Below are 23,106 nucleotides of genomic sequence, written 5' to 3' on the forward strand. Positions count from 1 at the left end.
CTGGTGCCACCGTGAATATGGGAATCATCCTGCCTATCAAGGATTGTCAGGAGCCTGCCGGCCACTCCCAGCCACAGGCCCACAATCACAAACCACGGCCCTTTACCCTTGCAAAGGAAACTCAGTTGCCCTGCTTCTGGATGGGATATTGCAGGAGCCACTTGGTACTATCAAACCTGCCCAACTTGGCACTGGTGCCACCTTGGGTCTGGAGGCCATCCTGCCTATCATAGATTTTCAGGAACCCGCCAGCCACTACCGGCTTTAGGCCCCCAGACAAGAACCTGGTCCCGTTCCCCTTGCAAACAAAACTCACCGGCCCCTCTTCTGGATGACAGATTGCAGGAGGCACTTGGTACTATCAAACCAGCCCGACTTGGCACTGGTGCCACCTTGGGTCTGGGAAGCAGCCTGCATATCGAGGATTGTCAGGAGCCAGCCGGCCCCTCTCAGCCACAGGCCCCCAAACACAAACCTCAGCCCGTTTCCCTGGCAAAAAAAACTCACCTGCCCCTCGTCTAGATGGCAGATTGCAGAAGCCGCTTGGTACTACAAAACCAGCCTGATTTGGCACTGATGCAAACTTGGGTCTGGGAACCATCCTGCGTATCGTGGATTTTCAGCGTCCAGCCTGCCCCTCCCAGCCACAATCTCTCAAACACAAACCACGGCCCTTCTCCCTTGCAAACAAAACTCAGCTGCCCTGCTTCTGGATAGCAGATTGCAGGAGCCACTTGGTAGTATAAAACCAGCCCATCTTGGTACTGGTGCCACCTTGGGTCTGGGAACCATCCTGCATATCAACGATTTTCAGGAGCCAGCCGGCCACCCTTAGCCACAGTTGTTGAAACAAAAACCACGGCCCGTTTCCCTTGGAAACAAAACTCAGCTGCCCCGTTCTGCATGGCAGATTGCAGAAGCCAATTGGAATTATCAAAAAAGCCTCACTTGGCGCTGGTGCCCTCTTGGGTCTGTAAAACCATCTTGCGTATTGTGGATTTTCAGGGGCCAGCCGGCCACTCCCAGCCATAGGCCCCCAAACACAAACCACGGCCCTTTTCCCTGGCAAACAAAACTCATCTGCCCCTCTTCGGGATGGCAGATTGCAGGAGGGACTTGGTAACATCAAACCAGCTTGACTTGGCACTGGTGGCACCTCGGGTCTGGGAACCATCCTGCGTATTGTGGATTGTCAGGATCCAGCCGGCCTGTCCCGGCCACAGCAACGAAACAAAAACCACTGCTCTTTTCCCTGGAAAACTAAACTCAGCTGTCCCGCTTCTTGATGGCAGATTGCAGGAGCCACTTGGCGCTATCAAACCAGGCCAGACTTGGCACTGGTGCCACTTAGGGTCTCGGAACCATCCTGCGTATCTTGGATTTTCAGGAGCCAGCCGGCCACTCCCAGCCACAGGACCTAAAACACAAACGACGGCCTTTTTCCCTGGCAAACAAAACTCACCTGCCCCGCTTGTGAATGGTAGATGGCACACGCCATTTGGTACTATAAAACCAGCCTGACTTGGCAGTGTTGCCACCATGAGTCTGGGAACCATCCTGCATATCGTGGATTTTCAGGAGCTAGCCGGTCACTCCCTGCCACAGGTCCCCGAAAATAAACCTCGACCCTTTTCTATGGAAAACAAAAGTCACCTGCCCCGCTACTGGATGGCAGATTGCTGGGACACTTGGAACTGCCAAATCAGCCTGACGTGGCAGTGTTGCCATCTTGGGTCTGGGAGCCATCCTGCATATCATGGATTTTCAGGAGCCAGCCGGCCATCCTCAGCCACAGTCCTTGAAAAAAAAATACAGTCCTTTTCCTTTGCAAACAAAATTCAGCTGACCCGCTTCTGCATGGAAGATTGCAGGAGCCAATTGGTAATATTAAAAAAGATTACTTGGCGGTGGTGCCACCTTGGGTCTGCGAAACCATCTTCCGTATTGTGGATTTTCAGGGGCCAGCCGGCCACTCCCAGCCATAGGCGCCCAAACAAAAACCATGGCGCATTTCCCTGGCAAACAAAACTTACCTGCCCATCTTCTGGGTGGCAGATTGCAGGAGGCACTTGGTAATATAAAACCAGCCCGACTTGGCACTGGTGCAACCATGGGTCGTAGGAACCATCCTGCGTATCGTAGATTTTCAGGAACCCGCGGACATTGCAGGCAATTGGCCCCCAGAGACAATAATCGGCCCATTACCCTGGCAAACAAAACTCAGCGGCCCAGCTTCTGGATGGCAGATTACAGGAGGCACTTGCTACTATCAAACCAGCTCGACTTGGCACTGGTGCCACCGTGGGTATGGGAACCATCCTGCGTATCGTGGATTTTCAGGAGCCTGCCGGCCACTCCTAGCCACAGGCCAGCAAACACAAACCAAGGCCCTTTACTCTGGCAAACAAAATTCACCTGCCACGCTTCTGGACGGCAGATTGCCGGGGCCACTTGATACTATAAAACCATCCCAACTTGGCACTGGTGCCACCTTGGGTCTGGGAACCATCCTGCCTATCATAAATTTTCGGGAGGCAGCCGGCCACTGCCGGCCATAGGCCCCCAGACACAAACCTCGGCCCGTTCCCCTGGCAAACAAAACTTACCAGCCCGGCTTCTGGATGGCAGATTGCAGGAGCCACTTGGTACTATCAAACCCGCCCGACTTGGCAGTGGTGCCACCATGGGTCTGGGAAACATCCTGCGTATCGTGGATTTTCAGGAGCTAACCAGTCACTCCCTGACACAAGCTGCCAAAAAAAAAATCGGCCCTTTTCCCTGGGAAACAAAAATCACCCGGCCCGCTTCTGGATGGCAGATTGCTGGAGCCACTTGGAACTGCCAAATAGACCTGATTTGAAAGTGTTGCCCCTTTGGGTCTCGGAGCCATCCTGCTTTTAAAAGATTTTAAAGAGCCAGCGGGCCTCTCTCAGCCAAAGGCCCCGAAAAAAATCCATGGCCCTTTCCCCTTGCAAACAAAACTCAACTGCCCTGCTTCTGGCTTGCAGACTGCAGGAGCCAGTTGGTACGTTCAAACCAGCCCGACTTGGCAGTGGTGCCATGTTGGCTCTGGGTAGCATCCTGCGTATCGTGGTTTTTCAGGAGGCAGCCGGCCACTCCCAGCCACAGGCCCTAAAACAAAAACCACGGCCCTTTTCCCTGGCAAACAAAACTCAGCTGCCCCGCTTCTGGAAGGCAGATTGCAGGAGCCACTTGGTACTGTCAAACCAGCCCGACTTGGCACTGCTCTGTATTGGTCCCCATGGAAATCGCAAGTTTCCCTTTCCCTTCCCAAAAGGAAATGAAATTTCCTTTCAGGTAGGGAAAGGGAATCTTGCGACCCTGAAAGAAAGCCTTACAAACACTCTGGAAAGGAGATAGGATCATATGGAATGCAATTGAAAAAAACCAGAAAATCGGGAATTTTAGGGCCTTCACAAAATGGCCTGTGAGGAAATGAGCTGCATTGCAAAGGACCAACACATTCCAAAACTCAGCTCACCGATGTTGCAAAAGCAGGGGGAAAAGTCAACGAGGAGTACACACCATAGGGAGAAAGATATGAGGGACATGGCATGGACACTTTAAAAAAAAAGAAAAAAAGAAGCAATTTTTCCCAAAGTCAAAACCATAAAAATGAATGATGGCCATATGCCATCAAGTGCAGGCACATGCAGCAAAGCTTGCCAAAATTGATCCCCACTGAAGGCCAAAAGAGAAAAGCAGGACTTACAAACACGCTGGAATGGAGATAGCATCAAAGGAATTGCAATTGGAGGAGAAAAAAAGAAAATTTGGGAATTTCCCCGATTACAAGAAAATGGCCCGGGATTATATCAGGTGCAGTGCAAAACACAAAAACATGCCAAAACTAAGCTCATAGAGTTTGGAAAAAAAAAGGGGCAAAAGTGCAGGAGGGAGACAAAACTTAGAGGGAATATATGAGGGATATGGCATGGAGACTTAAAAAAAAAAAAGAAAAAAAAATATTTTTCCCAAAGTTAAAACCATCAAAATGCAGGATGGCCAAATGCCTCTTGGAGCCTGAAAATTAACCCTTAGATACACTCTGGAAAGGAGAGAGGATCAAATGAAATGCCATTGAAAAAATTCCTGTGGCAGGGAGTGGCAGGCGAGCTCATGAAAATCCACGATACGCACGATGATTCCATGACACAAGGCGCCAACACTGCCAAGTCAGGCTGGTTTGATAGTACAAAGTGGCTCCTGCAATCTGCCATCCACAATTGGGGCAGGTGAGTTTTGTTTTCCAGGGAAGAAGGCAGTGGATTGTGTTGCAGGGCCTGGGGCTTCTAGTTCCCGGCTGACTCCTGACAATCCACGATATGCAGGATAGTTGCCAGACCCAAGGTGGCACCAGTGCCAAGTTGGGCTGGTTTGATATTACCAAGTACCTCCTGCAATCTGCACTGCAGAAGCGGGGAAGCTGAGTTTTGTTTGCCAGGAGCAAGTGTCTTTGTTTATGTTTGGGGGCCTATGGCCGGGAGTGGCTGGCTGGTGCCTTAAAATCCACGATTCGCTGGATGTTTGCAAGACCCAAGGTGGCACCACTGAAAAATCCGGCTGGTTTGATATTACCAAGTGCCTCCTGCAATCTGCCATGCGGAAGTGGGGTAGCTGAATTTTGTTTGCCAGATAAACGGGCCGAGGTTTGTGTTTCAGGGTCGGTGGTTTGGAGTGGCCGGCTGGACCATGAAAATCCACGATTCGCAGCATGGTTCCCAGACTCAAGGATGCAACAGAGCCAAGTAAAGCTGGTATGATAGTACCAAGTGGCTCCTGCAATCTGCCTTCCAGAGGCGGGGCAGGTGAGTTTTGTTTGCAAGGCAAAATGGCCGTGGTTTGTGTTTGAGGGCCTGTGGCTGGGAGTGGCCGGCTGGCTCCTGAAAATCCACGATACGCAGGATGGTTGCCAGACCCAAGGTGGCACCAGTGCCAAGTTAGGCTGGTTTGACATTACCAAGTGGCTCCTGCAATCTGCACTGCAGAAGCGGGGAAGCTGAGTTTTCTTTGCAAGGGAAAAGGGCCAAAGTTTGTGTTTGGGGGCCTATGGCTGGGAGTGGCCGTCTTGCTCCTGAAAATCCTCGATAAGCAGGATGGTTCCCAGACCCATGGTGGCACCTATCCCAAGTCAGACTGGTGTGATAGTACCAAGTGGCTCCTGCAATCTGCCATCCAGAAGCGGGTCCGCTAAGTATTTTTTCCAGGGAAACGGGCCGTGGTTTGTATTTGGGAGCCTGTGGCTGGGAGTGGCCAGCTGGCCCCTGAAAATCCACGATATGCAGGATGGTTCCAAGACCCAAGGTGGCATTAGTGCCAAGTTGGTCTTGTTTGATAGTACCAAGTGGCTCCTGCAATATGCCATCCAGAAGCGGAGCAGATGCGTTTTGTTTGCCAGGGAAAAGAGACGTTGATTTTTTTGGGGGGCCTGTGGTTGGGAGTGGCCAGTTGGCCCCTGAAAATCCACGATGCGCAGGATGGTTCCCAGACGCAAGATGGCACCAGTGCCTAGTCGGGCTGGTTTGATAGTACCAAATGTGTCCTGCAATCTACAATCCAGAAGCGGGGCAGGTGAGTTTTGTTTGCCAGGGAAAAGAGACGTTGTTTTTCTTGGAGGGCCTGTGGTGGGGAGTGGCCAGCTGGCCCCTGAAAATCTACGATATGCAGGATGGTTCCCAGACCCAAGGTAGAAACACTGACAGGTCGGGCTGGTTTTATAGTACCAAGTGGCTCCTCCAATCTGCCATCCAGAAGCAGGGCAGATGTGTTTTGTTTCCCAGAGAAAAAGGGTCGTGGTTTGTTTTGGGGGCCTGTGGCTTGGAGTGGCTGGCTAGCCATTGAAAATCCGCGATACGCAGGATGGTTCCCAGACTCAAGGTGGTAACAGTGCAAAGTCAGGCTGGTTTGATAGTACCAAGTGGCTCCTGCAATCTCTATTCCAGAAGCAGGGCAGGTGAGCTTTGTTTGCCAGGGAAAAGGGCCGTGGTTTGTGTTTGGGGGCCTGTGGCTGGGAGTGGCCGCCTGGCACCTTGAAATCCTTGATATGCAGGATGGCTCCCAGACCCAAGGTGGCAACACTAACAAGTCAGGCTGATATTGCAGTTCCAAGAGGCTCTAGAAATCTGCCATGCGGAAGCAGGGAAACTGAGTTTTGTTTGCAAGAGTAAAGGGCTGTAATTTGTGTTTGGGGGCCTATGTCAGGGAGTGGCCAGCTGGCTCCTGAAAATCCACGATACGCAGGACGGTTCCCAGACTCAAGGTGGTACCATTGCCAAGTCGGGCTGGTTTTATAGCACAAAGTAGCTCCTGAAATCTGCCATCCAGAAGCAGGGCAGCTGACTTTTGTTTGCCAGAGAACAGGGCCGTGGGTTTTTTTTGGGGGCCTGTGGCTGGGAGTGGCCAGCTGGCCCCGTAAAATCCACGATACGCAGGATGGTTCCCAGACCCACGGTGGCATTAGTGCCAAGTTGTTCTGGTTTGATAGTACCAAGTGGCTCCTGCAATCTGCCATCCAAATGCGGAGCATATGAGTTTTGTTTGCCAGAGGAAATGGCCGTGGTTTGTGTTTTGGGGCCTGTGGCTGGGACTGGACGGCTTGCCCCCGAAAATCCATGATACGGAGGATGATTCCCAGACCCAAGGTGGCACCTGGGCCAAGTCAGGCTTTTGTGATAGTACCAAGTGGCTCCTGCAATCTGCCATCCAGAAGCGGGGCAGCTGAGTTTTGTTTGCCAGAGAAAAGGGCCGAGGTTTGTGTTTGGGGGCCTGTTGCTGGGCGTGGCCCGCTGGCCCCCGAAAATCCACGGTACGCAGGATGGTTCCCAGACCCAAGGTGGCACCAGTTCCAAGTCGGGCTGGTTTGATAGTACTAAGTGGCTCCTCCAATCTGCCATCCAGAAGCAGGGCAGTTTAGTTTTTTTTGCCAGGGAAAAGGGACGTTGTTTTTCCTGGAGGGCCTGTGGTTGGGAGTGGCCAGCTGGCCCCTGAAAATCCACGATAGGCAGGATGGTTCCCAGACACATGATGGCACCAGTGCCAAGTCGGGCTGGTTTGATAGTACCAATTGTGTCCTGCAATCTACCATCCAGAAGCGGGGCAGCTGAGTTTTGTTTGCCAGGGAAACGGGCCGAGGTCTCTGTCTGGGGGCCTATGGCAGGAAGTGGCTGGCTGGCTCCTGAAAAGCTACGACAGTCAGGATGGTTCCCAGACCCAAGGTGGCACCAGTGCCAAGTCGGGCTGGTTTGATAGTACTGAAGCCATTTATTATAATGAACAATAGTTTCTGAGAAATAAAAGAATTAAAAGACACTAAAAGTATATCAAGGGAATCGCAGAAGTTAATAAATAACCTAAAATACACTTTCAGGAAGAACTTTGATCAGATATCTAGATAAGTTAATCTAAAATACACTCACAGAAGAAACTTTGGAATTAGAATATTTTAAGAAACAGAAGTGGAAGCCAATAAGTTAAAGTGACTTGCCAAGCCATTAGAATCAAGCCAAGTTCAGCAGTAACTTCAGCCAAGCCATGGAAAAACATGCCAAGGATAACAGGAAGATATCCAAATTAGGAAAAGCTTAAAATTTAACTAAGGAAGACCAAGAATTCTCGGAAGACTCCACCTATACTATGAATATGCATGTAATAAATGATGTAATCCTTGTTAAAATTGTATAAAAACCTGCTTTTGCTGTACATAACTTAGAAATCCATTTAGTGATTTCTCCAATGCGTTGCCAATAAATACCTCCTGCCTATAGGCCTTAAATCCAGTCTCTGGGCAGATTATTACCGCCTTTTGGGGCTAAATTCGGCATCAGTACTAAGTGGCTCCTGCAATCTGCCATCCAGAAGCGGGGCAGGTGAGTTTTTTTTGCCAAGAATAAGGGACGTTGTTTTTGTTGGAGGGCCTGTGGCTGGGAGTGGCCGGCTGGCAGCTGAAAATCCGCGATACGCAGGATGGTTCCCAGACCCAAGGTGGCACCAGTGCCAAGTCAGGCTTTTTTGATAGTACCAAGTGGGTCCTGCAATCTGCAATCCAGAAGCTGGGCAGGTGAGTTTTTTTGCCAGAGAAACGGGCCGAGGTTTGTGTTTGGGGGCCTAAGGCTTGGAGTGGCCGGCTGGCTCCTGAAAATCCACGATACGCAGGATGGTTCCCAGACCCAAGGTGGCACCAGCGCCAAGTCAGGCTTTTGTTATAGTACCAAGTGGCTCCTGAAATCTGCCATCCAGAAGCGGGGCCGCTATGTTTTGTTTTCCAGGGAAAAGTGTCGTGGCTTGAGTTTGCGGCCTGTTGCTGGGAGTTGCCGGCTGGCTCCTGAAAATCGACGATTCGCAGGATGTTTTCCAGACCCAAGGAGGCACCAGTGCCAAGTCGGTCTTGTTTGACAGTACCATGTTTCTCCTGCAATGTGCCATCCAGGATCGGGGCAGGTGATTATTTTTTGCAAGGGAAAAGGGCGAGGTTTGGATTCGGGGGTCTGTGCCCGAGAGTGGCCGGCTGGCTCCTGAAATTCTCTGATGTGCAGGATGCTTCCCAGACCCAAGTTGGCACCAGTGCCAAGTCGGGCTTGTTTGATGGTACCAAGTGGCTCCTGCAATCTGCCATCCAGAAGCGGGGCAGGTGACTTTTGTTTGCCAGGGAAAAGGGCCGTGGTTTGTGTTTAGGGGCCTGTGGCATGGAGTGGCTTGATGGCTCCTGAAAATCTACCATGTGCAGGATGGTTCCCAGACCCAAGGTGGCACCAGTGCCAAGTCGGGCTGGTTTGGAAATACCAAGTGTCTCCTGCAATCTGCCTTCCAGAAGCGGGGCAGCTAAGTTTTGTTTGCCCAGGAAACGGGCTGTGGTTTATGTTTGGGTGGCTATGGATGGGAGTGGCCAGCTGGCTCCTGAAAATCCACGATACGAAGCACGGTTCCCAGACTCAAGGTGGTACCAGTGCCAAGTCGGGCTGGTTTTATAGCACAAAGTAGCTCCTGCAATCTGCCATCCAGAAGCGGGGCAGGTGAGTTTTTTTTGCCAAGAATAAGGGACGTTGTTTTTGTTGGAGGGCCTGTGGCTGGGAGTGGCCGGCTGGCAGCAGAAAATCCGCGATACGCAGGATGGTTCCCAGACCCAAGGTGGCACCAGTGCCAAGTCAGGCTTTTTTGATAGTACCAAGTGGGTCCTGCAATCTGCAATCCAGAAGCTGGGCAGGTGAGTTTTTTTTTGCCAGAGAAACGGGCCGAGGTTTGTGTTTTGGGGCCTAAGGCTTGGAGTGGCCGGCTGGCTCCTGAAAATCCACGATACGCAGGATGGTTCCCAGACCCAAGGTGGCACCAGTTCCAAGTCGGGCTGGTTTGATAGTACCATGTGTCTCCTGCAATCTGCCATCCAGAAGCTGGGCTGGTGAGTTTTTTTTTTCCAAGGAAAAGGGATGTTGCTTTGTTGGAGGGCCTGTGGCTGGAAGTGGCCGACTGCCCCCGAAAAGCCACGATAGTCCGGATGGTTCCCAGACTCAAGGTGGTAACAGTGCCAAGTCGGGCTGGTTTGATAGTACCAAGTACCTCCTGCAATCTGCACTGCAGAAGCGGGGAAGCTGAGTTTTGTTTGCAAGAGTAAAGGGCTGTAATTTGTGTTTGGGGGCCTATGTCAGGGAGTGGCCAGCTGGCTCCTGAAAATCCACGATACGCAGGACGGTTCCCAGACTCAAGGTGGTACCATTGCCAAGTCGGGCTGGTTTTATAGCACAAAGTAGCTCCTGAAATCTGCCATCCAGAAGCGAGGCAGGTGAGTTTTGTTTGCCAGGGAAACGGGCCGAGGTCTCTGTCTGGGGGCCTATGGCAGGAAGTGGCTGGCTGGCTCCTGAAAAGCTGCGATAGTCAGGATGGTTCCCAGACCCAAGGTGGCACCAGTGCCAAGTCGGGCTGGTTTGATAGTACTGAAGCCATTTATTATAATGAACAATAGTTTCTGAGAAATAAAAGAATTAAAAGACACTAAAAGTATATCAAGGGAATCGCAGAAGTTAATAAATAACCTAAAATACACTTTCAGGAAGAACTTTGATCAGATATCTAGATAAGTTAATCTAAAATACACTCACAGAAGAAACTTTGGAATTAGAATATTATAAGAAACAGAAGTGGAAGCCAATAAGTTAAAGTGACCTGCCAAGCCATTAGAATCAAGCCAAGTTCAGCAGTAACTTCAGCCAAGCCATGGAAAAACATGCCAAGGATAACAGGAAGATATCCAAATTAGGAAAAGCTTAAAATTTAACTAAGGAAGACCAAGAATTCTCGGAAGACTCCACCTATACTATGAATATGCATGTAATAAATGATGTAATCCTTGTTAAAATTGTATAAAAACCTGCTTTTGCTGTACATAACTTAGAGATCCATTTAGTGATTACTCCAATGCGTTGCCAATAAATACCTCCTGCCTATAGGCCTTAAATCCAGTCTCTGGGCAGATTATTACCACCTTTTGGGGCTAAATTCGGCATCAGTACTAAGTGGCTCCTGCAATCTGCCATCCAGAAGCGGGGCAGGTGAGTTTTTTTTGCCAAGAATAAGGGACGTTGTTTTTGTTGGAGGGCCTGTGGCTGGGAGTGGCCGGCTGGCAGCTGAAAATCCGCGATACGCAGGATGGTTCCCAGACCAAAGGTGGCACCAGTGCCAAGTCAGGCTTTTTTTATAGTACCAAGTGGGTCCTGCAATGTGCCATCCAGAAGCAGGGCAGCTGACTTTTGTTTGCCAGAGAACAGGGCCGTGGTTTTTTTTTGGGGGCCTGTGGCTGGGAGTGGCCAGCTGGCCCCGTAAAATCCACGATACGCAGGATGGTTCCCAGACCCACGGTGGCATTAGTGCCAAGTTGTTCTGGTTTGATAGTACCAAGTGGCTCCTGCAATCTGCCATCCAGATGCGGAGCATATGAGTTTTGTTTGCCAGAGGAAATGGCCGTGGTTTGTGTTTTGGGGCCTGTGGCTGGGACTGGACGGCTTGCCCCCGAAAATCCATGATACGGAAGATGATTCCCAGACCCAAGGTGGCACCTGGGCCAAGTCAGGCTTTTGTGATAGTACCAAGTGGCTCCTGCAATCTGCCATCCAGAAGCGGGGCAGCTGAGTTTTGTTTGCCAGAGAAAAGGGCCGAGGTTTGTGTTTGGGGGCCTGTTGCTGGGCGTGGCCCGCTGGCCCCCGAAAATCCACGGTACGCAGGATGGTTCCCAGACCCAAGGTGGCACCAGTTCCAAGTCGGGCTGGTTTGATAGTACTAAGTGGCTCCTCCAATCTGCCATCCAGAAGCAGGGCAGTTTAGTTTTTTTTGCCAGGGAAAAGGGACGTTGTTTTTCCTGGAGGGCCTGTGGTTGGGAGTGGCCAGCTGGCCCCTGAAAATCCACGATAGGCAGGATGGTTCCCAGACGCATGATGGCACCAGTGCCAAGTCGGGCTGGTTTGATAGTACCAATTGTGTCCTGCAATCTACCATCCAGAAGCGGGGCAGCTGAGTTTTGTTTGCCAGGGAAACGGGCCGAGGTCTCTGTCTGGGGGCCTATGGCAGGAAGTGGCTGGCTGGCTCCTGAAAAGCTACGACAGTCAGGATGGTTCCCAGACCCAAGGTGGCACCAGTGCCAAGTCGGGCTGGTTTGATAGTACTGAAGCCATTTATTATAATGAACAATAGTTTCTGAGAAATAAAAGAATTAAAAGACACTAAAAGTATATCAAGGGAATCGCAGAAGTTAATAAATAACCTAAAATACACTTTCAGGAAGAACTTTGATCAGATATCTAGATAAGTTAATCTAAAATACACTCACAGAAGAAACTTTGGAATTAGAATATTTTAAGAAACAGAAGTGGAAGCCAATAAATTGAAGCCCTAAAGCAGATAGCCTTCCAGAAGTAATGGGTTAAAACATGGAATGAGAGGCATGGAAAGAAGGGCCTAGCACTAGTACACACGGAGAAAGCACAGCACTAGGAAAACAGAGCAACAAATTAGATAAGAGGTAGAGCATCATGACAGGGGAAGAGATAGGTATAGGAAAAACTAATGGGCTAAGCAGGTGTAGAGCCAGCAATGTCGAAACGACCCTAAGGGTTTTGCCAAGCCACGGGATCTAAGCCAAATACACCGGGAATTGACCAAATTAGGAAAGGAGTTCAAAAGTTTAAAGAGGAAGACTCATCGGAAAGACCCCGTCTAGGATGAAGGCAACAGGAACGACCACCTGAAAATTCCCCAAAAGAGATGTCTCCACCTACGCTCCGCCCACGCTCCGCCTACACCACGCCCCATATGAATATGCATGATTATGTATCTGATCTGATGTAATCCTATACCCAAAATTGTATATAAGGCTTGCTTTTGCTATGTGAACTCAGAAATCCATTTTGTGATTTCTCCGACGCGTTGTTAATAAAAATACCTCCTGCTTAATTGACTTAAGCTGAGTCTGATTAGGCAGTCACTCTGCCTGTTTGGGGCAAAATTCGGCATCATTTCTGGCGAGCCAGCCAGGAGATATGGCACCAGACAGGAGATCCAAGCCTTAAGGGTCCTCTCCCGAGCCGGGTCCGGGGCCGGGGTCTTCTGGGCGCCCCTGACGGCTTTTCGTCGGGAGAAGCTCCTTCCCTGGACCAGTGCTCTCGGATGGACGCTGGCTGCATCTCCTGCTCAATTAAAGAGGTATTTTAATTGCCTATTGGCTTTAAGAGGTATTTAAATTGTTTGTTGGTTTTGGGATAAAGCGCTTTGTTTGGAAAACGAGGGTCAGACGTGACCGCTCGCAGGGTAAGCCGGAGGGACGCCTCGGTAAAAAATCCCTGATTATACGGGTTAAAGTCCCGTAAATACGGGTTAAAGTCCCGTAGACGCAGGTTAAAGTCCTGCTACTGGGTTAGAGTCCCAGCTACTGGGTTAGAGTCCCAGCATTCTGATTATACGGGTTAAAGTCCCGTAAATACGGGTTAAAGTCCCGTAGACGCAGGTTAAAGTCCTGCTACTGGGTTAGAGTCCCAGAAATAGAGATGCAGGTTAAAGTCCTGCTACTGGGTTAGAGTCCCAGCTACTGGGTTAGAGTCCCAGCATTTGGTTTTGTGAACGTAAAAAGAAAAAAAAAAAAAAAAAAAAAAAGAAAAAAAAAAAAAAGCAAGGAAAAGAGAAAACGCAGGTTAAAGTCCTGCTGGAAGGAATATTTGTTTATCTTGGTTTTTGGTCTGTTTTTACTGTGTGGGCAACTGTCTTCAATATTGTATTTAATGTTATAATACTGTGGATTAAGGGTTGAAAACTAAGATTGCTTTCTGAGAGGTCTGTCAGCCGGTGATCCTTTTGCGTCTGTTCTATGTGTCTGTTGTAAAATCTTATAGGGGACGCTTTTATTACTTTCTATGTAAACAGATTGGAAATGTATGTGCATGAACTTGGGAACCCGGTATTTCACGGTCTATCGGCGACCTCTTGTGACCAAACCCGGTAAAACAGCCTGTTCTGACATAAGACCATAAGGTAGGAACCTCTCACTGTACGGGTGTGTGTGTGGAGTGAGTGAGACGCAGCATCGCTGCGAAACGAGAGCGGAGTCCCGATCCGCATTTCCTGGACGAAGCGAATGGAAATTGTGTGAATGAAGTGTTAAGGTATATTGGCATATAGTACTTGTGGAAAAGAGCACGAATACAGAGAATAGCCATGGGAAGCCAACAGAGTAAAGATATAAATATGAAAACCCCTTTAGGATGTATCCTAAGACACTGGAAGGACCTGGGAGGGATTCCAGGGGGAAACATAAGTAAAAAGACACTTTTTAAGTATTGTACACAATGGTGGCCCCTGTACCGTCTTGATGACGGAGAAAAATGGCCACCAGAGGGAACAACTAATTATAACACCATTTTGCAACTAATACTCCTCCTCCGCCGGCTCAATAAATGGGATGAAATAATGTACGCAGACATGTTCTTCACCCTAAGGAATAAACCTGAGTGGCAAAAAGAATGTGAAATTAACGTAGCCCCTCAGGATCCCCTAGTACTAGCCCTGGAAAGGGATAAGAAGGGTCCAAAGCCCAAGGAACGTTGCTGTGATGCATGTAGTGGAAATGAGAAAAAGAAGGGTGTGGGACCTACCTGTTTTTATTGTCATAAAAAGGGGCACCTGCAAAGAAATTGCAAAAAGAAACAGCAAGATGAGAAAACTTCTCAGGAGAGTCAGAAAGGGCAAGGGTTTTGTCTAACGAAAAAGATCGAATTACACCTAGAAGAGCCCTTGATAATAAAGCTAAGAGTAGGTCCTCAGAGTGAAGAATTTGTATTTTTAGTAAATACAGGAGTTTCTCGGTCAACAGTGAAAAAATTACCCCAGGGATGTGAAGTGAGTTGTGAGCAAGTTTCAGTAGTCGGAATTACAGGAGAAGCTTTCCCTGTTCCTATAATAAAAGGGGTGAAGATTGAAACAAATAACAAATTTGGAGTAAATGATTTATTGTTGGTACCAGAGGCCGAGGAGAATATGCTAGGCAGAGATCTAATAGTAGCCCTAAATTTACAGATAAAACCCTGTGAAGGAAAACTTGAAATTTATTCTTTACCTAAAGAAGATGATCTAGAAATTGATGACATGGGTTGGCTTTCAAGTGAAGTAGAAAAGTTTAGAGTGAAGGAGTCTAGTCCCTTTAGTCCCTCCTGGTCAGCGCAAGCCTGTGGATTTTAAAAGGGGACTAATTATACAGACTCCAAACATGCTTTTAGTGTAGTACATACTTTTAGAGAAATTTAGAAGGAAAGGAGACTTATAAACACTCAAAGGAAAAGGTTAATATATGGGGGGGATAGTTCATATAAAGGAACACCAGAGGGGGAGGGATATTAAAGTCAGAGAAATAATTTGGCTAGTAAAGAAACAAAAAGCAACCTTAAGAAAGAGAGATATTGAAATCATGACCTCACAAAAAATAGAAATTCAGCAAGAGACTCTTTCCCTTCCGCTAGTAGAATTGGCAGCTATAAGGAAATTAGGAGCAACATTTAAGGAGGAGAAGTGAGTTTTTTTCCTGATGATAGAATTACGATGCCAAAACCAGTGGCACATTAAATCTTAGATAACTTGTATAGACGGACATATTGGGAAGCAAGAGCCTTTGTGATCATTTTTTTAATTTTTTGGATGTATGAAGATATTTGAAATTTAAAAAAAAAAAAAAAAAAAAAAAAAAAAAAAAAAAAAGCAAATTACCCAGGGGTGTCTCACCTGTTAAAAGGTAAATAAGAAAGTGCTTAAGAGCCCTCCCTCTGGAGAATGCAAAACAGCCTAGCGGCTATTTCAAAAGATCCAGGTTGATTTTGTTGATTTGTTTAAAGTAGGTCGGTGGAAATATTTGTTATTTATAGTAGATCAATTAACTCAGTGGGATAAAGCACAGTTTAAACAGTACTTTTGATTAATACGGGAGCAACTGTTTCAGTTTTGAATCAGGAATTGGTACCTAAAAGTGATGGATTTATACAATTTGTGGGAGCAACAGGCCAACCAGAAAAGCCTTACTTTCTGAAACCCATTAAATACAGTATTAGGAAACAGATGAAATTCATCAGTTCTTATATTTACCAAATTTACCAAAGCCCTTATTGAGAAGAAACCTATTGGAGAACTTAAGAGCCATAATAAAATTCAATAAGGACAAATTGGAATTTCAAGTAAACGAGGAACAACTGATTACAGCTCTAAGCCTAACAATCAGTTGTGTGGAACCTTTACCTGAGAATCACAATTATTACAATTTCAAGCAAATCCCGAGCGAGACTTACCCATTAGTCTGAGCTAAAACAGCTGTTAATTTAGCAGTAACTTAGAACTCGCTCTTTGGAGTTTTAAAGGAATAGTTCGGATGCCATGGGAGTTACCTGGCGTGCTGCCAAGGCTTCTGGGAAAGCTGCCAAGGCCTTGGGGAAAGCTCCTTATCAGTCTCTTCTTCTTACTTCTCACTCTTTTAGCTAACAGGCCCACCGCTAGCCCCTTTCACAATCCCCCCTGAAATCAAATAAGCAGCACCGATTGTTGTTGAAATTGGGGCAGAATCAGTGGTAAGAAAACAATACCCTCTGAAGATAGGAGAAAGGAGGGGATTAAGCCCATAATCAAAAGGTTTTTAGAACTGGGGTTATTGATAGAATGCGAATTGGATTTTAATACACCAATCCTGCCAGTAAAGAAACCCAATGGAACGTATAGGCTCGTTCAGGATCTGAGGGCAGTAAACGAAATAACCAAGACATTACACCCGGTGGTTGCTAATCCATATACGCTTTTAACTAGGCTAAAGGATAGCCTGGCCTGGTTCACCGTATTAGATTTGAAATACGCATTCTTCTGCCTTCCCTTAGCCCTCGAGAGTCAAAAGATTTTTTGCCTTTGAGTGGGAATCAGTAGATAGGGGGAGAAAGACCCAACTTACCTGGACGCGGTTGCCCCAAGGCTGGTCTAACTCGCCCACGATCTTTGGGAATCAGTTAGCCAAAGAATTAGAACAATAGGAGGGGCCACCGGGAAATGGCGCCCTCCTGCAGTACGTAGACGACCTCCTAATAGCGACAGTGACGGAGGAAGAATGCATTGAATGGACTATTTCCTTGTTGAATTTCCTGGGTTTAAGTGGATATCGAGTCTCTCAACAGAAAGCACAACTGGTACAAAAGGAAGTGGTGTACCTGAGATACGAAATCTCCAGAGGACAGCGATCCCTGGGAGCAGCTAGAAAAGAGGCCATCTACCAGATGCCCAAACCAGAGACAGTGAGAGACCTGCGCGCCTTTCTGGGGATGACAGGTTGGTGTCGGCTATGGATCTACCAGTATGGGATACTCGCTAAACCACTGTATGATTTGCTAAAGGAAACCAAGAATGTCCTAGTTTAGACTCCCGAGGCGGAAGGGGCCTTTAAGAGGCTGAAGCGGGAGCTGATGAGAGCACCAGCCTTAGGTCTCCCAGATGTGTCAAAACCATTCTGGCTATTTTCCCATGAGCGGCAAGGGATGGCCCTAGGAGTACTAGCACAGCAGTTGGGACCACACAAGAGAGCTGTGGCCTACTTCTCCAAGCGATTGGATGAAGTAAGTAAAGGATGGCCAAGCTGTCTGAGGGCAGTGGCCGCAGTGATAATTAACATAGAAGAGGCCAGGAAGCTTACGCTGGGCCAAAAGGTGACTGTGTTAGTATCCTACACTGTGTCAGCTGTGCTGGAACAGAAAGGCAACCATTGGTTGTCGCCTTCCAGATTCTTAAAATACCAGGCCATCCTGGCTGAATCAGATGATATAACCATTCAGGTAATTAATATTGTGAACCCAGCTTCATTCTTAGAAGGAAGAGCCCCAGCAGAACCCATCGAACATGACTGCCTGGAAACAATTGAAGCCGTCTACTCCAGTCGCCCAGATCTCAAAGAAGAGCCGTTCGAAGACGCGGACAACTGGTTTTCGGATGGCAGCAGCTTCGTGAAGCAAGGAGTAAGAATGGCTGGCTATGCAGTCACCACTACAGAGAGGGTAATTGAGTCAAACCCCCTGCCTGCAGGGACTTCAGCTCAAAAGGCAGAGCTGATAGCTCTGACCCGAGCCTTGGAATTAGCAGAGAACATGCAAATTAATATATGGACAGACTCTAAATATGACTTTTCTGTTGTACATGCTCATGGAGCCATCTGGAAAGAAAGAGGACTGTTGACTACACAAGGAAAAGCAGTCAAACATACAGAGGAGGTTCTGCGACTGCTGGAAGCGGTCCAACTCCCAACACAGGTGGCCATAATGCATTGCAAGGGGCATTTGAAAGGCAATACTATTCCAGAAATAGGGAACAGGAAGGCAGATACAGAAGCTAAATTGGCGGCCACAAGAAATAGGGAAGCGGAAATAGCGGCCCTAATACCAGGGGAGCTGGATATCAATATCCAGCCAAATTACCAAGAATCAGATCATAGGTGGATTCAAAGGAATAAGGGCAAAATACTAGAAAATGGTTGGGGTCAATTAGAAACAGGACAGTTAGTGATACCAAGAAACGTGATGTGGCAGTTTGTGAAGGCAGAACATGAGAAGGCCCATTGCGGCCTAGATTCGCTTTACCAATATTTGCAGACCAGAATAGCAGGACCAAAATTATTTACTACTATAAAACACGTTACGTCCCAGTGTGAACGGTGTCTGAAGAACAACCCGAATACAGGAACCAAAGTACACCAAGGAGCCATAAACCGAGGTAAATTCCCAGGTGAGGTATGGCAAATTGATTTTTCTGAACTCCCAAGAAAAGGGGGGTTTCGGTACTTGTTGGTATTAACTGACACATTTTCTGGGTGGCCTGAAGCATTCCCCTGTAGGACAAATAAGGAAAGAGAGGTAACTAGAGTACTGTTGAATGAAATTATTCCACGGTTTGGGGTACCGAAGAGCATTTCTTCGGATAGAGGTACACATTTCTGTGCAAAAGTAGTGAGAGCAATAAGCAAAGCATTACAAATCAAATGGCAATTGCACACGCCCTACCGTCCACAGGCCAGTGGGCAAGTGGAAAAGATGAATCATCTTATCAAACAGCAAATTGCTAAAATATGCCAAGAGACTAATTTGCAGTGGTATCAAGCTTTGCCTATTGCTCTGCTGAGACTGAGAGTCAAGCCAAGATCGAAGGAAAAGTTAAGTCCTTTTGAAATTCTGTATGGTAGACCTTATGCTATGCAAGTTGTAAATGGGGATGTCATAGACCAGATTGGTAATCAATACATTTACGATTATGTAATTACGGTGGGGAAACAGTTTGATAAGAATGCTACTGTGATGATCGAGCACCAACCTAAACAACCTGATTGTAAATTGCATCTGTTTAACCCCGGTGATTGGGTGTATGTTAAGAACCTTTTAGGAAAACCCCTACAAGAAAAGTAGGAAGGACCTTTCCAAGTGCTGCTGACTACCTTCACTGCGGTTCGGAGTCGACGTCCCTGGATCCCCGGCTGGCCCGTGATCCGCGGATGCACAAGGTCAGCGAAGGCGCCCATCCCGGCCCCTCCCTGGCTGGGGCCAAGCTGGATTTGCACCACGCCCACGCCGGAGTGAAGGTCAAGCAGAAAGGGCTGGATGATGATAAAGAGGACTCGGAGAGGGAGCTAAGGGAACGAGCTTTCCTCATTCCCTTGGAGCCTCTGCCGGGCGTCACGTTACGGGATCCCCGCTCCCAGCTGCGGCAGTTTAGCCACATTAAGATAGATGTGACCCTGATGAAACCCAACTTTGCCAAGCACATTGTGTGGGACTAATTGGATTTCTTTGTGGAGGTTGTGATAGAAAATTTTGGAACGTACAAAGTTGTTTACTAGACCTCCAATGTTATGAGTGTAGCTACAAAGAAGCAAGGGAAAACGACCACTATTTGGCCTTAGAGAAATTCGCCAACAGACCCATTTTAGAGGCTAGGGAATTGTTTGAAGCTCCCGAACAAATTGTATTAGGGTGGTGCCATTGGAAAGTACACCGCTGGTTACAATATTGTTTGAAACTTGTTAGTGGATGTCTAAGGTTTTATCAACCCGTTGCTATTCTTCTGTCCCACGACATCCACTAACAAGTGACCAAATTGGACCCTTAGAGATTTAGACACTGAACTAGAAAAGGTTATTTTACGGGTAGAACAAATTGACATCAAGCAACGAGAGCGCCAAAAGAAACAAAATTGACAGCTAGACATCATGACCCCGACTCCACCTCAAACCTTTACAAATAGGGATGGACGTCAAGATTCTCAAAGCAATGCTTGCACACCCTGAAGTAAAGAAATTGGTGCAAAAGGTGAATCAAACAACTAAACGAATGGTATGGCAGATAGAACACAATTCAGAAAGAATAAAGAATGTCCTGACTGAAGTAGAACAAGTAGGCCAGCATCACTGGTGGGACATCTTTACAGGATATTCCCCAACAGTTACACAGGTCTTCCATTACCTGGTGCACCCAATGCTAATAGTAATTGTAGCTTTGTTATTACTAACTCTTACAAACATTTGTTTGTGGTGGAGACTAAGGAGCATAATGAAAAAAGACCCAAATGATTTGGGCAATGGTACGAGCCTATCAGCGTCCTGTAGGACCCGAACTTGACGAAAGAATTCGTAAGTTACAAGAAAAAGGGGGGAAATGAAGCCCTAAAGCAGATAGCCTTCCAGAAGTAATGGGTTAAAACATGGAATGAGAGGCATGGAAAGAAGGGCCTAGCACTAGAACACACGGAGAAAGCACAGCACTAGGAAAACAGAGCAACAAATTAGATAAGAGGTAGAGCATCATGACAGGGGAAGAGATAGGTATAGGAAAAACTAATGGGCTAAGCAGGTGTAGAGCCAGCAATGTCGAAACGACCCTAAGGGTTTTGCCAAGCCACGGGATCTAAGCCAAATACACCGGGAATTGACCAAATTAGGAAAGGAGTTCAAAAGTTTAAAGAGGAAGACTCATGGGAAAGACCCCATCTAGGATGAAGGCAACAGGAACGACCACCTGAAAATTCCCCAAAAGAGATGTCTCCACCTACGCTCCGCCCACGCTCCGCCTAAACCACGCCCCATATGAATATGCATGATTATGTATCTGATCTGATGTAATCCTATACCCAAAATTGTATATAAGGCTTGCTTTTGCTATGTGAACTCAGAAATCCATTTTGTGATTTCTCCGACGCGTCGTTAATAAAAATACCTCCTGCTTAATTGACTTAAGCTGAGTCTGATTAGGCAGTCACTCTGCCTGTTTGGGGCAAAATTCGGCATCAAGTTAAAGTGACTTGCCAAGCCATTAGAATCAAGCCAAGTTCAGCAGTAACTTCAGCCAAGCCATGGAAAAACATGCCAAGGATAACAGGAAGATATCCAAATTAGGAAAAGCTTAAAATTTAACTAAGGAAGACCAAGAATTCTCGGAAGACTCCACCTATACTATGAATATGCATGTAATAAATGATGTAATCCTTGTAAAAATTGTATAAAAACCTGCTTTTGCTGTACATAACTTAGAAATCCATTTAGTGATTACTCCAATGCATTGCCAATAAATACCTCCTGCCTATAGGCCTTAAATCCAGTCTCTGGGCAGATTATTACCGCCTTTTGGGGCTAAATTCGGCATCAGTACTAAGTGGCTCCTGCAATCTGCCATCCAGAAGCGGGGCAGGTGAGTTTTTTTTGCCAAGAATAAGGGACGTTGTTTTTGTTGGAGGGCCTGTGGCTGGGAGTGGCCGGCTGGCAGCTGAAAATCCGCGATACGCAGGATGGTTCCCAGACCAAAGGTGGCACCAGTGCCAAGTCAGGCTTTTTTTATAGTACCAAGTGGGTCCTGCAATGTGCCATCCAGAAGCTGGGCAGGTGAGGTTTTTTTGCCAGAGAACAGGGCCGTGGTTTTTTTTTGGGGGCCTGTGGCTGGGAGTGGCCAGCTGGCCCCGTAAAATCCACGATACGCAGGATGGTTCCCAGACCCACGGTGGCATTAGTGCCAAGTTGTTCTGGTTTGATAGTACCAAGTGGCTCCTGCAATCTGCCATCCAGATGCGGAGCATATGAGTTTTGTTTGCCAGAGGAAATGGCCGTGGTTTGTGTTTTGGGGCCTGTGGCTGGGACTGGACGGCTTGCCCCCGAAAATCCATGATACGGAGGATGATTCCCAGACCCAAGGTGGCACCTGGGCCAAGTCAGGCTTTTGTGATAGTACCAAGTGGCTCCTGCAATCTGCCATCCAGAAGCGGGGCAGCTGAGTTTTGTTTGCCAGAGAAAAGGGCCGAGGTTTGTGTTTGGGGGCCTGTTGCTGGGCGTGGCCCGCTGGCCCCCGAAAATCCACGGTACGCAGGATGGTTCCCAGACCCAAGGTGGCACCAGTTCCAAGTCGGGCTGGTTTGATAGTACTAAGTGGCTCCTCCAATCTGCCATCCAGAAGCAGGGCAGTTTAGTTTTTTTTGCCAGGGAAAAGGGACGTTGTTTTTCCTGGAGGGCCTGTGGTTGGGAGTGGCCAGCTGGCCCCTGAAAATCCACGATAGGCAGGATGGTTCCCAGACGCATGATGGCACCAGTGCCAAGTCGGGCTGGTTTGATAGTACCAATTGTGTCCTGCAATCTACCATCCAGAAGCGGGGCAGCTGAGTTTTGTTTGCCAGGGAAACGGGCCGAGGTCTCTGTCTGGGGGCCTATGGCAGGAAGTGGCTGGCTGGCTCCTGAAAAGCTACGACAGTCAGGATGGTTCCCAGACCCAAGGTGGCACCAGTGCCAAGTCGGGCTGGTTTGATAGTACTGAAGCCATTTATTATAATGAACAATAGTTTCTGAGAAATAAAAGAATTAAAAGACACTAAAAGTATATCAAGGGAATCGCAGAAGTTAATAAATAACCTAAAATACACTTTCAGGAAGAACTTTGATCAGATATCTAGATAAGTTAATCTAAAATACACTCACAGAAGAAACTTTGGAATTAGAATATTTTAAGAAACAGAAGTGGAAGCCAATAAGTTAAAGTGACCTGCCAAGCCATTAGAATCAAGCCAAGTTCAGCAGTAACTTCAGCCAAGCCATGGAAAAACATGCCAAGGATAACAGGAAGATATCCAAATTAGGAAAAGCTTAAAATTTAACTAAGGAAGACCAAGAATTCTCGGAAGACTCCACCTATACTATGAATATGCATGTAATAAATGATGTAATCCTTGTTAAAATTGTATAAAAACCTGCTTTTGCTGTACATAACTTAGAAATCCATTTAGTGATTTCTCCAATGTGTTGCCAATAAATACCTCCTGCCTATAGGCCTTAAATCCAGTCTCTGGGCAGATTATTACCGCCTTTTGGGGCTAAATTCGGCATCAGTACTAAGTGGCTCCTGCAATCTGCCATCCAGAAGCGGGGCAGGTGAGTTTTTTTTGCCAAGAATAAGGGACGTTGTTTTTGATGGAGGGCCTGTGGCTGGGAGTGGCCGGCTGGCAGCTGAAAATCCGCGATACGCAGGATGGTTCCCAGACCAAAGGTGGCACCAGTGCCAAGTCAGGCTTTTTTTATAGTACCAA

The sequence above is a fragment of the Melospiza melodia genome, chromosome W, assembly GCF_035770615.1.
Source record: "Melospiza melodia melodia isolate bMelMel2 chromosome W, bMelMel2.pri, whole genome shotgun sequence".
Lineage (NCBI taxonomy): Eukaryota > Metazoa > Chordata > Aves > Passeriformes > Passerellidae > Melospiza > Melospiza melodia.